General features: G+C 43.3%; 1 pseudogene; it reads right to left on the reverse strand.

Moving 5' to 3' along the window:
- Positions 1 to 218: 218 nt before the first annotated feature.
- LOC129683240 (peptidyl-prolyl cis-trans isomerase A-like) lies at positions 219 to 16,671 on the reverse strand (annotated as a pseudogene).
- Between the last annotated feature and the right edge of the window lie 1,095 nt (positions 16,672 to 17,766).

Below are 17,766 nucleotides of genomic sequence, written 5' to 3' on the forward strand. Positions count from 1 at the left end.
CATAAATAAAAGTAAAACATTTTAAAAATTAGTTTTTATTCATAATCATAAGCTGAACTCTGCAAACCAGCTAGACTTGGAAGGGAATGAGGAAAATATAGACCCAGAGAACTTCAGTGAGAGCAGAGACCACAGGGCACTTTTTGCAGATGGGCTGGGGCCGCTCTCCTGAGTGGCAGAAGGAATTGTCTTATGGGTAAAATGCCAGAAAGTCAGAATTAGAGTTGTCCACTGCTGGAAATGGTGATCTTCTTGCTGGTCTTCCCATTCCTGGACCCAAAATGCTCCATGGTTTCCACGATGTTCGTGCCTTCTTCACCTTCCCAAAGACCATATGCTTGCCATCCAACCACTCAATCTTGGCAGTGCAGATAAAACACTGGGAACTGTTTGTGCTTGGTCCAGCATTTTCAATGGACAAGATGCCAGGACCAGTATGCTTCAGGATGAAGTCCTCATCCTCAAATTTCTCCCCACATACGGACGTGCTGCCGGTGCCATTATGGCGTGTGAGGTCACCACCTTGGCACATGAATCCTGGACTAATTCTGTAAAAGGAGGAACCCTTATGTCCAAATCCTTTCTCTCCAGTGCTCAGAGCATGAAAGTTTTCTGCTGTCTTGGGAACTTTGCTCTGGAAAAAGGAGATGTGGTCCAAGGGCGCTGATCAGCTGCGATGTCAAAGAACACAGTGGGCTTGACCTTGGTTGCAGCAAGTAGCGTCAAGGGAGAGTGGCATCTGCAAAGCGATAAAACCAAATCTTATCTTTAACCTTAAAAAAAGAAATCAGAGCTAAGACTGATATTTCTCTCGGCACTGGAGGAGGCCTCGCCAGCCTAGTGCGTGCTCGAGCGGCTCATGTTCCTTGCCACATTCTACGCATGACCGCTACCAAGCATGCTTATCACATTTGCTTTCCTTTCTTCCTCATCTTCTCCAATATTTTACTCAAGCATAGAAAAGTACGGTGAATTATTTTAAAAATGAGCGTGTTGCAGGAAGTTCATTTGTTTTAGTACTGTCGTGATGCTAAGAGAAATTCAAGTAGGGGAGGCGTCATTGTTTTGCTTAAGCATATGACAATTCATAGAGCCTAGGCTGTCACATCCTGGAATGCTGGCGAGTGCAGTGGCTTGCTGTGGCTCACTGTTCCCACAGATAGGCTCTTTGGTGTCTGGTGTAATTGGGAGCAGTCATCATCAAGTGTCTGGGGTCAGGGTACGTTGTCGACTGCTGCGTGAGTACTGACTATGAAATTGATTTGCTATCGTTCAGGGAGTGTTGTTCTGTAAGAAAAACAATGTGAGGTTCAAAATCAGCCCATTTATTATTTATGCAAGCGTTGCCTAGGGGCAAAGTTGGCGGCAGGCTTGAGTTGTTTTGATGGTTCTTTCCATTTCTGATTTGGTGAGAACATTTTCTGATTTCTTTTAGCAGTTGAACCGTCTGACTCTCTGCAGTCCCGTTCTGTAGTAATAGCAACAGTTAGCCTTTGCTGCCTAATGACCTACCTTAGACCTTCGCAGCTTAAACAGCAGCAATTTAGCCCACCAGGTTGAAAATGTGCGTTTGAGTCATTACAGTTTTCTGGTTGTGGAGCTCACACTAGCAGGTGTTCTGGGATCAGTTAGGGGTGGCTGGCCTGAAGTGGTTCATGTTGGCCAGACAAAGTTCTTAGAGAATAATGGAACCATAAAAAACATCTCAAACATAAATTTGGAACTAGTGTAGAGTCAATTATGTTACGTTTTTAACTGGCCAAAACAAGAGGGCCGGGGCTACGAAGTCATATCTAAAATGCGATGATACAAAGAAAGAAAAGGACCTGGATTTTTTTTTTTTTAATCATCTTCCATAGGGATAAATATAGCAGTTATGGTGTGTGGAGTTCAGGGTAAAGATGCTAGGTTGATCAAATGCATTTACTTTTGTTACCCCCTGAATCCCCACTAAAGAGAAGGGAAGCTGGAAGCTGTAAACAAATGGATAAGTGGCAGGAGGAGTGAGACACTGATCCCTAAGCCAGCAGGGAGGATGGGGACAGAAGTCATGAGATACAGAGATATTTGAGTTGTCAAGGGCCTCTGAGGATGGAGGTGAGGACAGAAAATCAGCACGACTTCAGACAGAAACAGGGTTCCCAGAATTTCTCTCCACCATGATGGGAGATCAGAGGGAAAGGAGTTCTCCTGCAAAGCCCCTGGCTCTGGATTGTTAGTCAAGGAAGAGTTTAGAAGCTACTGATAACAAGAATATAAGTCAGAATGAACAGAGAGCGTATGTAGGCAGCAGGCCTCCAGCGTCATGGAACTTTCAGAACTGTGGCAGAGCCAAGTTTCTCTCACAGAAAGTTCCTTCGCTGAGAACTTGGTCAGTCTAGGATAGAAAACCAGGAAACACTGATGTGTACATATAAGGTTATTGTGCGATTTAAATGCTGATTTCTGCATCCCCCATCTGCCACACCTGGTTGCAATCCTTATTCTGAGAATCTCCTGTCTCAGTGTTATATAAACACTGCTCTCCATTTGTCCTCTGATATGTCAATAAAGCATCTTACAGCCAGTTGATGAACAGGGGAGAGAATAGGGATGGACTTCCTGTCAGCCAGGGGAGGAGGAGCTAGAAGAGGAAGTAGGGGATTGATCAGAGGCAGAGGTCCAAGAGACAACAGGAGAGGAGCTGGAGCAGGAAAAGCCACAAAGTACAATTATCTCTGGGATGTAAGCTAGGAGAAAAACAAATTAACTTAGAGGATTAAGAATAGAATAATAACTGCTCAATTCTTATGCTGTAAAGCTTGTTAAAATAATATAATAGAGTCTCAATTATTTATGTGATAGCTGGGTTAAGAGAGAAACCAAAAAACAAACACAGTTTTATAACAATAACTGTAACACTGATGTAAACTGGTTCTTAAATGAGCAGACTGGGCCCCTCACAGAACAGGCTGCTCTCATCCTTGGCAGGCCGCAATCTCAAAAATGTAGAGCCAGGTTGACTATATCTTAGAGGATCTGTAGCATGAAACAACTAAACATACACAAAGCCAATGTGAGGAACTTCACATTCCTTAGGGGGTAAGAAGAGGCTCTTAAAACCCTTGTATTTAACAATATTGGTTAATATATTCATAGAGATGAAATGATTGCAGATGCCTAGGGAGAAACTTTCAGGGAAAGGAAACGTTACCTGTGGGATTCATAGTCATGACATGGACTCTGCCGGGGAAAGAGCTGAAGAAGTGAAACCGAAGACTCGGTGATTCTCGGGTAAACCCTAGTATCACCCGTGTGATTAGGACTCACAAAGACCTTGGGTTTTTCAACAGCTCCACCAGAGTTTGAAGGACGGATAGATACTGCATTACTCAATTCTTAATCAAGTATGTAGAAAAAGGAATGTAGAAAAAAAAGACATTTTTGTGCATGTGATTTCTCAAGTGGAGCAGTGAGAGAGAGAGCGTATCAGAAAGGGGGAAGTTAATAGTGCACAGGCCACGCCCCATATGAATTAGAAAGGGGGTGTCATACAGACGAAGGAATCTGGGATTGAAATATTGGTAAACGTGAGAAATGTGGCAAATGAGGAGCTGGAGAAATGGCAGGGTGGTGAAGTGCGCTTGCTGCTATCGCAGAGAACCAGGGTTCCTAGCACCCCTGTGAATCATCTCATAACCGTCGGTAACTCCAGGTCCGAGGGGGTTACAACGCCCCCTTCTGGCCTTTGTGGGCACTGCAAGCACATGCCTACTCAGAGGCACAAAAATAAGAAAGTGAAAAGAAGAAACAAGTGACAATATCAACAAATACCAATTTAAATAAAACAAAAATATGTATTGGAAATAATGCCAACTTTTAAAATCCCACGTGAGTAGCGTTAACAGGTATTTAATAATGATTAAACTGACATTGGAAATAGAACAGCATGGCAGATGCTTGGAAATAGAACAGCATGGCAGATGCTTGGAAATAGAACAGCATGGCAGATGCTTGGAAATAGAACAGCATGGCAGATGCTTGTGGAAGGTGTTGGGCTGATGATAGACCCTAGGAGACTGCTCGTGCGGTTGGTGGCTTTCCTGGAGTACTGACCTGAGAAAACAGAGATAGTTTCTGAAGCTGTGTGTGCTGGTGGAGCAACAGAAGTCTACAGCAGAGCAAGACAGATGCTGGGACTTACACCCAAGCATGGGGCGAAGCATCCGGGGTCTTGTGGAAGTATGGGTTAAAGATGGAAGGACCCGGAAAGGACAGGAACCTCACAAGAAGACCCGCGAAGACAACTAACCCAGACCCATGGCGCATACAGAGACTGAGATATCAACTACGGAGCACGCATGGTCCGGACCTAGGCCCCTTGCACATTGATTGCGGAAGGGTGGCTTGGTGTTTGTGTGGGTTGCTTGGCGAATAGAGGGGGAGTGCTTCGAACGTGGACTCTATTGCCTGCTTTTGGATCACTTCCGCCTGGTGGGACTGCCTTGCTTGGCCTCAGTGGATGAGGATGTGTACCTTCCTGATGTGACTTGATCTGCTGGGCAGGGTTGATACAGGGAGGGGAGGGCACTCCCCTTTTCTTGGGGTAGAAGGAGGAGGGGAAGGGGGAACTAAAAGGAGAGGAGGGAGGAGGCTGCCCTTGGGATGTAAAGCAAATAAATAAATAATAAATAAATAAACTTAAAAAATCAATTACATTGACTAAAACTAATAATAATGATAATAATTACAGCATAGATTAAACAGTACTAACATGAAATTCATAGGGAGGTAAATGTGAAGACTCAGTAAATGTGATGATGAAGAGTCTCCCAGGAGCTAGAGGAGAGGGAAAGCGGTGCTATTTTTTCAGTAATGAATCTGACACTTTTTGTGTACTGCACAGGGGTGAAACTGGGATGAAAAAGAAACAGTTAAGATATTAACAAAAATGGCCCCATCCTTCAAGTAGCTGACAATATTTGAACTGAGCTGGGGGGAGCCAAGTAGATAAATCGGTCTCAGAATTCCCACTTCTGTTCCCTTAGCCATCTCTGAATAGAGGGAACCAATTAAAAACACATTTTCAATGCAGTGTCCCAGGCACAAACATCTCTTAGTCCGGTTAACCTGGAAAAGAGTGGGGAGAAGATGGGAATGGTTGCAAGGGGAACAGGCTTGTTTCGTTCTGTACCTTGATAGCAGGAAAATCCAGGGACAATAGGATTAACCCATGCTTTCCCATGATTAAATTGGGATTTTTGACAAGGTTCCTAGAGGTTAAAAAAGTTTATAATTGAGTTTCTCATGCTCTCTGAGATGAAATCTCCGCCCTGGTAAACAGAAAAGTTAGATGATTTCTTCACAAGAAGTTCCTTGCTGGAACTATAGCAAAAAAGGGCCAGATTTGATGTGTGGGAGATTAAACAATGGTGGCTTCTTCCCCCAAGTACAGAGTTCGTACCTAAAAACTGGAAAATGGAAAACATTGAAAGAATAAAGGTAGTTTTGAGCACAAGTACACACTTATCAGTAAGCAAAATATTTTACACGTATGATTTTCAACAATATTATTGCATTTAGTGGCACTACAATGATACAGACAGACATATTCTCCATCTGCCTATTTTGATGGGTAAGCATCTTAAATTTTAGCATCTGAAATCATAGGATGTAGCTCTATCCACCCTGTTCTGGCTACAGATGTTTGTATGGTTACTTTATTTTTAAATTATGCACATGAGTAATTCATCTTTTGTGGCAAACAAGGGTGGAGGGGAGCTGGAATTGTCAGCCACATGACTCCTCCCGGGGCTTGCCCTTTCCTGGGTCTTCATATGTTGCCTCAGCAACTGCCATCTGCGGCCACACTTTGGACATCAGGCTTGAACACCTAAGAATACTATGCACTGGCCTACAAACATCATTATATTTCAAGCTCGGAGGGGCTACATGGCACATTACAAGACCAGGTACAGACGCCAATGACCGATTAGTAATAAATTACAGAATTTGAAGTTATATTGATACTTCGACATTTGGCCAAGACAGTGTAAGAGACGTTCAATTTTCTCTCTTCAGATAAAACCAAACCAAACCATTAGAGCAAAAGATGGGAAGCAACAGCTTCCCAGTAGCACAGTGATTCCTGAGAAAGGAGAAATAAGGCAGAGTAGCCCTTCCATTAACTCAGGTAGCAGACACAGAGGTCTTCTCAACCATGGCACAGGCAGAGGAACACCCTGCCCCCAGCAGGGAAGATCCCTGTGTTGAGAGAAGGAAGCTCAGAGTGGAGCTCACAGAGAGACCTGCATGTAGAAAGATCTACATGTAGAGATTGATAGAATGCCCCTCTCTCCTCTCTTGTTTAGGTGCTGATCAGCACATAAGTTTCAGGAAGTTATCCCAAAGCAGAGCAAATAGCCACATGAAAGGAGAGGAGGGGAGCACCTTTAGAGCTCATCTGGAGTTTGTGCCAGGCAGACTGGGGAAAACTCTGAGTCCCCGGGATACTGAGGACAGTGCCCAGAGGGATTAGATAAACAGCACCCAGTTCCTGTCTGACAAAGCTTAAACACAAGGTTCAAAGGAGTCTAAGAGCTGCCAAGCAACCACAGTTCTAAGTTCATTGTTTACAGAAAGACAAAAATTATATGACACACCCAAAATATAATTCAGTCTTGCAAGCAAGCATGGACTAAAAATGTTCCAAACAATAAATAAATAAATACCATGCAGGAAGGTATAACAATTAGTAGGCTATACAGGGAAGGCAACATAATTATGTAAGTATGTGACATATGTCCAAAAGGTAAAGATTAGGCACAATGAATAGCGATATGAAAAGTTAGGCAACTTTGTTGAAAAATGTAATAGCATGAAAAATGGTAGGTGAGCTTAATAGCAAAATAGACACTGAATAAGAAGAGATTTGTGAATAGAAGATATAGCAATGGAGACGGTAAAAGGGGAAAAATGCAAGCAAATGATCTGAGTATTTGTGAGCTGTGGCACCAAGGGGCATCTTCAGCTGTCTCAGTAGATGATAAACTTAATTGTATTCCCAAATGAGAGAACAGTGAGTATTTGGCAGACTGAAGAATTTTCAGATTTGCAAAAGACTATAGATCTACAGATTAAAAAAAAAAAAACAGAAGAAAGAAAGAAACCCAACAAATCCCTAATACAGAAGTTAGAGGTTTGAATAAGACTGTCCCACACAGGCTCATATATTTAAATGCTTGGTCACCAGAGAGTGGAACTAATTAGCAGGTGTGGCTGTGTTGGAGGAAGTGTGTCACTGGGGGTGGGCTTTCAAGTTTTAGAAGCTCAAGCCAGGCTCAGTGTCACACTGTCTTCCCAACGCCTGCAGATCCAGATGTAGAACTCTCAGCTCCTCTCTAGCACCATGTACATGTGCATGCTGCCATGATGATAATGGACTAAACCTCCAAAATGTAAACCAACCCCAGTTAAACGCTTTCCTTTTATAAGAATTGCCAACCTCATGTTGTCTCTTCACAGCAATAGAACATTGACTAAGACACAACAAAAGTCAGGAAACTGTAGGTGTCATAAAAGCATTTAAAAAGAGTAATGAATAGAATATCTTGACATCAGGCAGAGGAGAAGACAAGCCATACACAGAGGAGGCTGACGTGAGTGAAGACAGTTTCCTTGCCAGGAGAAGGCAAGCCAAAGTTGGAGGCCTGGCAGCAATACGGGACTGAGAGAAAACAGACAACCATGCACAAAGAGTTCTGTGGGGAGAAAAGTATCTTTCAAACCAATACTTTTATAATGAGTCAAAAATGAATTAGTCAACAGCAGCCTTGCATTGTAAGAAGTGAGATGAAGCAGAAGTCTGTTCTTTGCCTCCCTCTCTACTGTTTAAAAGTCTTCTTAAAAGAATAAACATGCAAATACGAACAGTAGTAGTGTATTTGGGTTTATAAGGCAATGTTCTGGTGACTTTTCAACAACAAATTTTGAACGTTTCTAGCATTTGCTCATTTCCTCCACATAAATGCCTCCGCCATGGTTGATTTTCACCTGCCAAACTGGAAGATTAGGGAAAGTGTCATGTCCTCGGCTCTTCAGAGTTGGCAAAAGTAAAACGTATAGAAGGAGTGTACAGGGCGGCCTGTGGGATGAAGACCGAGCACAGGGTGGGAATCTCCTGCTAGACACCTGCTGTGCAGTGTCCCCTGGAGAAAGGTCCAAAGGCCATGAACACAAGTAAAGTTTACCCTGTAGCCCTCAACAAACCACAGAGCTGTGGCCAGTAAGCAGCAATGTAGAATCAAGAGGTCGTCAGCCTAGCTGCTTTCAAATGACGGGCTTCACTTCTGCCACCAAGGAGCAGATAAACCCTGAAGACCTGAGATCAGATGGACAGGACAGGTGCCCCACCCCCTCTTGTCAGCAAGGCAGATGCTCCAAGATCTCCAGTGAACAAGTGTCAGACGAACAATACCGACAGAGAAAGAAAGCAAGTTATGTTTGAAGACGTACCATTGGAAATTTGAAAATTATTGTGTTTTGTGAATGTACGACATTCCTGGATAGCTCTATTATTAACTTATATATGGGGATGAAAAACCTCAATGTCAGAATAGGCCTCACCTCAAGAGGGGCAGAAGTGGACAGAAGGATTGGCTTTTCCCTACAATGTTTACAGAAGATTTGTTTTGATTAGTTTTGAACTGTGTGAAGTTGTGTGGGCATGCGCATGTGAGAGCAGGCGTGCTCCGAGGCCAGCCGCTTTCGACTCCCCCAGTACTGATGGGCAGCTGTGAGCTGCCCAGTGTAGGTGTAGGGAATCGAACATGCGCCTCTGTAACAACCGTATGTGTTCTTCACTGCTGAGCCATCCCTCCAGGGCCCTGAACTATTTTCTTGTCTAAAAAGAAATCGGAAGCGAACATAGGAGGATTGGATTTGATAATGTCCACAGCGGGGGGGGGGGGGGGGGATGCTGCTGTTTATCATAAATCATCCACAAGCCTTCAATGCATTTTGTGCTTCCCAGTGAAGACGTGCAGCAGCTCATCCATCACGGGCTTTGGAATGCCACGATTACATGATCAGAGCCCTGGGGGCACAGTCCTGGTGACCCACGTGTGGCTGGGTGTGCACAGCTGGCCGAAGGTCAGCTAGCGAAATGGTTAAGATGTTCAATGTCATTTACTGGAGGAAATCCAAAGCTTTTGTCAACCTTCAGGTAGTTTCATGGCTTCGGTGGGATGTTTTAGTATCTTTGGTAAGGTTTAAACAAAATTTGGCAAAGCCAGTCTTCCCTCAACCCCGTCCGTCTCTTTCCTCCTACCCCCCTCTTTCTTCTCATCCCTTCTTAGCGTTTGACACTTAATTTTTTTTTTTAAACTCAGTTTTGCGTCTCTGCAGACAAGGCTCACAGAGAAGCACCTTTTCCTGATTCTTCAGATCTGAAGGGTGGGAGTAGGCTGTGGGCAAAAGCACCTTCAATTTCTGTTTACCTCGAGGTTGCTGCCTGTGTGTAATTACATGCATAATTATCTACACAGGCTACGTGCGTCTCTTGTGTAATTTGTTTTTGAACAAAAGCAAACTCATTTCTGATTTTAAGTTCTTATCACACATCAGGAAATTACTGTATTTCGCCATTAAAAGCGGGTCTGAGTTTTCTAGCAGGGGCGGTAGAAGGGCTTGGAGCTGAGAGACCCTGCAGGTGTGGTGCAGGTCATTCCCTCTTCCCGATGCATCAGCTAAGTCAATCAGCCTCGGCTCCTAGTTGCCTCCCTAGTGAAGGGAGAGGGAGAGCTGGTCTGAGACTAGGGGATGAGGTGGGCTCGCGTTGACCCTTCAGCTCTGTCTCAGCAGCCGAGCTGTCACTCTCCCAGTGAGTGGAGATAAATCAACATCCAGCACTCACCAGGGACCACCACTGCAGGGGACACTCAGAGTCCTGCTACCTGAATGAGTGCGCAGCATGATCTGTGGCCGTTGTTACGATGAAATTCTGCAGGGAGCTCTTAAGGTCTCTGGTAATATTGGGTGGTATTTTGACCGGAGCTATTTTTTCTACAGGTTCTTGTGGCACTAAGAAAGGAGACCTGCATTGTATGATTTTTAATGTTTTTGAGCTTAGGAGAAAGTATATTCAGTATACTTGGCGGGCTTGAGAAAAAGCAACATTGGAGGAAATTAGATGGTTCTAAGGCTATTAATTTTTTTTTAATTTTGAAAATTACCCTAAAATTAAAAATGGGGGGGGGATATGTGTGAATAATGTGATGTGAGTTACTATTGCATTGTCCTTAGTGCCTGAACATCAACCTAATCAGCAAACACCAAGGATTCACTGAGAGGTGCAGTGATCAGGCTTAATAAATATACTTTCCAATTTTCTGCTAAGAATATAACATTCAGAGAAACATGGGTCATAGGTTATGCGTAGAATCACCCATGGAAATTACTCATGTACAAATGTGCAAATGTGCCTCCCTCCCCACTACTCAAGGTTTAGTTGAGTAGGCCGTTGTGAGTGTGACTTGACAAGACCTGCAGGAATCCAGGGATAGCACAGGGCATGTGGGACAGTTCCCCTAAGACAGAGCGGGTGGGCCACCCGGGGAAATAGATGGTTTCCACGCCTGGGGTCAGGAAGCACGGGAGACCTTCCCACAACTCTGTCTAAGGGGACTTCACAGGCTGACACTGCCCTAGGCTTCAAGCTCCATGGAGCAGGGGCTTTACCTCAGCCAGCACCATGAGCTCTGTCTCAAGGTGGCCTGGCAGAAGGGCTGCCATGTGTGTTCCATCAACCACCCCTGCAGGGATGGTTCTGTGACGGCGGTAGGGAGAATGAACCGTGTGTGTGAGAACACCTCTTATAGGGAAAAGTACCTCACATCTTGTTCAGGGCTAACCTCTTCCCAGATACTTGGGAAATCATAACAAAGCTTATCTCTTATCAGACTGCATGATAAAATATAAGTAATGTTTTATTTTAACATTTTATTTTATGATAAGCGTTTTGTAGGATTCTTGTGTAAACCTTCTAGGATAGGTATTTTTAAAACTCTTGTTTCATACATGAGGACGTGAGCAAGTGTCATGTTATATCACTTTCTTCATGTTCTTCCAGTCTGTTCATACTCAAAAGGCCAGCTCTCTGGGTCCCTTGATCTGCCAGAATGGTTTTCTGGGAGGTGACATAACAGGATGACCTGGTGTGATGGCTAATAATGGCTGTCAACTTGATTACATCTGGAATCAGCTATAAAATCCAAGTGGCTTGGCATGCTGTGAAGGATTTTCTTGATTAGATCATTTGAAAGTGTGGCCTAGATTTAGGGTGGCAGCTGCCATAAAAGGCTGTGGCCAAAGGAGGCTTTTGCTTTCATGAGGCCTGAGCCATCCCTTCTCTGGTGTAGAAAACTACTTCTTTGGGAGTCCACTGTAGACTGAGAGCTGGTAGCTCTCTAAGACTTCCCTAGGACTCCAGCACCAGATTGTGACTGCTGAGACATCCAGTCTCATGGATGGAACAGCTACTAGATCCTTGGCCTTTCCATCAGGAGGTAGGCATTGTTGGACAGTTCAGACGACAGCCTGTAAGCCGCTCTAACAACCCCACATGCATGTTCATTCTATCGGTTCTCTTTCTTTAGAGAACTCTCACTAACACACCTGGCAAGGTCAGTGGATGGAAACTTCCACAGAGACATCAACACCAAGAATGGAGAGCACCATGAAGGGAATAGGTTCAGGCAGATAGACAGGACTGGGTGGTGTTCCTGCAATCAGGGCTCAGAGGGTCCAAACAAGGGGAAAGCCAAAGTGTTTGACTTTAGGTATCTATGGATGGACACAGTGGTTCTTATCCTGAGATCCAACAAGGATGCCCCAGGAGTCCTTCCTGGGCTGAGGGCTGAGGTGGACTCTGTGGAGACCGCAGGTTCCACAGCTTCACCTAATTGCTGACAAGTGATCATAGCATTGTGACTTTCTTCTCAGGATGTAGTAAGCCACCTCAGGGACCTGTGTGTCTCCTTCACTTATGACCTGTGAACTGTGTGTTGTGCTAAGACACATCTCTGAAAGGAGCTGTGAGAGGTCACAGAGGAAAGGGATAATGGACAGGTTTTCCTGATGGGGCAGAATACAGAGTTTTCCTGCCTTTTGCTCACCCGGTTACATATTCCCTGGAGCATCTGAGGGCATGACCCCATTTACATTAGCTAAGAAACACTACAAGAGCAAGTTTTGTCTTCTGTGTTTGTTTGTTTGTTAAACAAACTATTTGCTTAGCATTTGCCAATTAAAATGTTTGTCGAACAAATAGACTATGTAGTTGGGCAGATCAGTGTTCAAACCCTAGCTCCACACTTACCAACTGTGAGATCTAGGACTCTCCTCTCTTTTTTTCATTATGAAACATGGCAGTCAACTCAAGAGTAAGTCACATGGCTGGAGTGTGCTAATTTTGGTGGTGAGCCTAGCCTTTAACAGCTGAGCCATCCCTCCAGCCCTGCCCCGGAGTGTGCTAATTTTAAGAGTCAGTGGATAAACTGCTGATGGTTAGATACTGGGGTTGGAAGGATTTAAGCTGTAGAGTCTGGCAAATAAGCACTTTCTCCTGCCTCAGAGAACTGACTGCCAGCCATTTCCCAGAGCACTGGAGAGTGAAGCATAGGGATGCCATTCCTGAATTGGTGGGGCATGGTGGTTAGCACATGGGATCCAAGGAATACATAGATGGAGAGCATATACTTACCCTCACTTCAGCACTTAGCATTTGATTATTAAGAGAGAAAATGGCCAGGTGTGATGGTACATGTGTCTGTCTGGAGTTCCAGAGCTTGGGTGGCGGAGGCACATGGGTCCCATGAGGTCAGGTAATTGAGGCTTAGTGTGGGCAACATAGTGAGCTCACTCATATCTTCTTAAGGAAGTTTCAGAGTCTAACTATGGTCAAAGACAAAGCCAGTTAGTTCAGAGGTTTGTCAGTGATGGAAGTCTAGAAGTCCTGTGCCAGGCTGGTTGAACTGGATGTGAATCCTCCAAGCATTTCCACAAAAGAGCCTTGTTTGTTTGTTCGATTGTTTGTTTGTTTGTCTGTCTATTTTTACCAGCATAGAATCATGCTGAACCCAGAGTTTTGGTCATTGGCAGGTCACACTGTGTTCACTAGCCACAGCTCTGACCGTCCACTGCTATAGAAATCCTCCCAGATCTCCTGAGCCCTGAGAGGGCTGCACTGTATTAACTTCTTCCCGTATGCACACCATCGACACTACATATTCCCTGTGACCGTCTCCTGCTTGCTCTTTAGCAGAGGAACTTTCTCAGCACATGGTTGTAATTGTAGTTTTGCTCCCAGTAAGTTTTGCTAATTAACGTGGGATCATTATAATAGCTACTTCTTAGAACCCAAAGGAAGGAAACTACAATTTATTATGACCATACGTCCCAGATTTTTCTGAAATAGTTCTCATTTTACATAATTTTATTCATTTCAATTAAAAAGATTCATTATATGCCATGAAATCATTATCTAATTTTATGCCCCTTTAAGACTCTAATATGAATGAATTTACATATGAAAATAGTATAGTTTCTGAACACAAAAATGAGATAAATGATTTATATGAAATCCATATAAAGTTTAAAAATTAAATCACGTTTAAATATATGTTTTACAGCCACAGTTATTAAAAGGAAGGAAATTATCTGATGGTAAAACTTCCTTGGCAAGTTCAAGACAGGATCACCATAGAGGGTCATCTCTTTAGAAGGGGTAACGATTAATATTGGATATACCACATACGAAGCCCTAAATTCTGATATTCACACATTATCAGGCAATCTGGTAGCCAGAGCACTAAAGCAGTCATTACAAGGCGACTCTAACTTAGTAAACTAAAAAGAAACAGAAAACGAAAACAAAAAGATTAGTAAAGAAGGGTAGATGCAGTTTCAGAAATATCTTTATTTATAGCCTACAGTCTGTTGGCACATGAAACCAAAGAATAACTGGGAATATGGCTAAAGGAAAAATCATGAGTTTACTTAAAACAATATGGGGAATTTTGGTGATTACTTTTCTAACTTGAATGCATGGCTCTAGAGTATGCACTTTGTGGGTGACAATGCCTTGTCACATTCTCAAAAGGTTAGACACACCTGCAAGGGTAGACAGGAAGTGAACTCAGAAAATAAAAGTTTTATGTTACAATTTGGATCAATAAAATGATTTAGATCAATAAGTGTAAAGCATTAGAGAAATGAAAATGGTGCTCAGCCTAAGAGAAGGTCAGCTAGGTCAAGAGGACCAGCTACAGATGCTTTTTTAGTTCTGTGGAAGGAAATTAGCATTATTGGGAGAAATTGTGTTCAACAGCTAAATTAGAGACTTTAGGCATATTCTAAATTTAGGTCTAAAAATGATCCTGTGAGACAGATAAGACTGTTAATGGTCACTTTTATTTAAGCCATAGAACCAGGATTTTAATTTAGACCTGTCAAGTGTCAATCCCCAGTCTCTCCAAGATACCACATTCTTGCCACTTACTATGTTTGTACCATGTACTAGGGTCTTCAGAGGGCAATCCCCATTCAGTCCCAGAAAAATAATAAGATGCTTTTTAGACCAGCATGTTTCACTTATAGATAATGCCACAATTTTAATTTTAAAAGTTCCTTCCTTTTATCTGAATGCTTGAGACTTTTAGTTTTAATGAGAAAAATGATACTACAGTTGAAGGCAGGGTTAAGATAAAGCAACAGGAAAAGGTGAGGTTAACCATTTCCACTGCTCTACAATATTTTGTTTAGCTGGTTCACTCAATAATCGCTTGAAGCTGAGTCTCATAACTTGTCTAAAATATGACTGCAAACCTAGCATGCTCACACAATTGTCTGGGCAGCTTTAAAATGTTGCAAATGTTTCAGTTCCTAAACTAGAGGTTTGTAGGAGGCCTGCTAGGGTGTATGTTCTCAAGCCCCTTTCTTCATCTCCCTGAGTCATAAACTGTGGTAACTGAGAGGCTTGTCACAAAGCACCTCTGAAGCATATAGTTGTCAATACAAATGATCAATAACTGGTAGTATTCTATCACTCAAAATGGACCTTTTCCAAGTTTGGGTATTGCATGCTCTAAGACCAGCTTGCCAAGCAAGAGATGCTTACCAATACAATAGTGGCACAGCTGTTATGGAAGCAACAAACTGATTCATATTGGCTCTGAGGTCTGCTCCACAGGAGAGAGATCATGTGTGGTGGCATGGACCTGGTCAAAGGCCCATGTCTGGGGAGGTTACAGATGCTAGGGGTGGAGCTACCACTCTTGTTTTTCTAAATAAATACACTTATCAAATTGCCTCCTAAATATTCATGTTTATGAACCTCAGTACTATCTTCGGCTTTGATCAGAGAAGCTTCTTTTTACAATGAATACTGCTTAATGCAGAGACTTTTGGCTCGCCATGGTGCTGAAAACAAGTGATGTCTGGGTTTTCAGCTTTAAATGAGACACCTAGGTCATCTTGACCAAGGTTCAGGGAATATTGCCAAAGAGTAGAAGGAAAGAGTGTAAGTACTATAGGATAGGAAAGAGGACCATGGAGGGCTGACTTTGGGGTACGACATGTGCGAACTTATAGGAGCTGTAGTGCCTGCATAGGGTTTGTGCAAGACTGACCCAGTAAACATTCAGGTATAGGTGGGGAAGGGGCCCATGAGGCCCCACCCGGAGGAGCTAATGGCAGTCAAGGCTGCAGCTGAGAGGCACTCATTGTCTTCAGAGGTGTAGTTGCTGGCGAGATGCTCATGCTCTAGCAGATAGCTCTACATCCATGTCTATGTGAGCAGCCCTGGTTAAACTCAGTGAGTCACAGAGCAAGAAGATAGTCAAAGTATGAGAGCTGGTAAGATGATGCCAAGGACTCATGGGGGTAGCTGGACGATAAGGAAGGGGAGAGGGATGGGAATTTGGTAAGAAGAAGGGAAGACTCATGAGGTAGGTGTGTAGGTAGAAGATAAGAGAGGAAAGAAGGATGGTGTCTTAGTGTTCTATTGCTGTGAAGAGTCACCACGGCTGTGACAACTTATAAAATAAAACATTTGAATGAGGCTTGCTTACAATTTCAGAGGTTCAGTTCTATATCTGGATCTGTAGGCAGCGAGAAGAAAGTGACACTGGGCTTGGCTTGAGAATTTGAAAACTCAAACCCACCTCCCAGTGATCTACTTCCTGCAATAAGGCCACACCTTCTAATCCTTTCAAATAGTGCTTCTCCCTGGTGACCAAGCCTTCAAATCTATGTGCTTATGGGGGTCATTCTCACTCAAACCACCATAGATGGTAAGGGGAAGGGAAAGACTCATGGGGATAGGGAAGGGAGAGAGATGAGTCTGACCATATATGTACTATATACATGTAGGAAACTGTTAAAGAATAAGTTAATAAGAAAACAAAAACAAAAGCAGGGTCCTTCTTAGCTTTATGGAAATGTGTCCCTTTTGGTAACTGGTAAATGTTTCCTTTATTTCTCCTGAATCTCTATTTGATGTCAGTTTTGGTTTCTTGAGATCAAGTCTCTTTCAAAGCCACGGTAAGTCCCATGTAGGTCAAGCCAGCTGGGCTCTGTCAGGCGGTTGCATGAAATAGCTTCCCTTCCCTAAATGACTCACTTCACATCCGCCATCTTGTCCTGTGGAACTCACCTCAGAGTGAGCCATGACTCAGTTTCCTAAGAAGAGATAGACAGGTCTTAGCCCAAGCATGCCGAGGGATTAGATGTGGCACATCTGTAGGACATCTATCTCCAAATGTCACCCATCCTGACACTAATCTAGCAGGCATGCAAGCCGTGAGTTTGGCCTGGAGGACTTGTATACCTGAGATGGAAGTCATCTAGTTTCCCTTTGTTGCTTTGAAAACAGAAGTTTCTGCAATTTTAATTTTTATTAAATACCATGCACACAGGGTTTAAAAAGTCAAACATCATTTAAAGATTTAAAAAATTTATATTTGTTATTAATATTATCATTATTGTGTGTATTTGTTGTGTGTGTGTGTGTGCAGTATGCATTTGTATCTCATGAAGTGAGAGGATAACTTTCAGGCTTTCCTGGCAGGGGCTTTCACCCACTCTCTCATCTTGCTGGCCTAATTTGTTAAAATAAAATATCCCTTCCTTCTTCCCTCCTCCTCTTCCAGAGCCTCCATTTGCACTGTGCTAAATAATTCTCTTGATGTTTACCTCTATCTTCTAAATAATGTATAGCTGTGTCTCCTTACACTTTAAGTAATGTATGGTGGGCTTCTTCAGGCAGCAGCTAAACATTTAACTCTCTGAGATCACTCCTTACTGCCTTCTGCTTACACAACCCCCTCCCCTCTTAATTAGTTTGCAGTTTGATTCCTGAGCATCCTATACTCATGCTAATAGGCTTTTGCTACAGATGATGGCAATGCCATTGTGTGCAACACAAGAACACCATTTCATCACAGAGGCAGAGATCAGAGAGATTCTGCTGCACCACCAGAAGCTGGAGGAGACACGGACAGATTCCCCTGGAGCTCTCAGGTGCTGGGGCTGCCAGCACCTCTTTCTGCCTCCTAGCCTCCAGAACTGTGGGGGAATAGATCGCTGTTATTTTAAGCCACCTAATTTGTGGTAACAAACGATAGCCGCCAGAGGAAATAATACAGTTGCATTGATTCTCTTTCTCCAGTCTCTCTCTGCATCGATCTTTTCTCCAGCTCAAGTACGATAGTCTTAGGAAAGGCCCCTCTG

This window comes from Psammomys obesus, unplaced genomic scaffold (genome assembly GCF_907164565.1).
Source record: "Psammomys obesus unplaced genomic scaffold, mPsaObe1.curated_primary_1811, whole genome shotgun sequence".
Taxonomy (NCBI): Eukaryota; Metazoa; Chordata; class Mammalia; order Rodentia; family Muridae; genus Psammomys; species Psammomys obesus.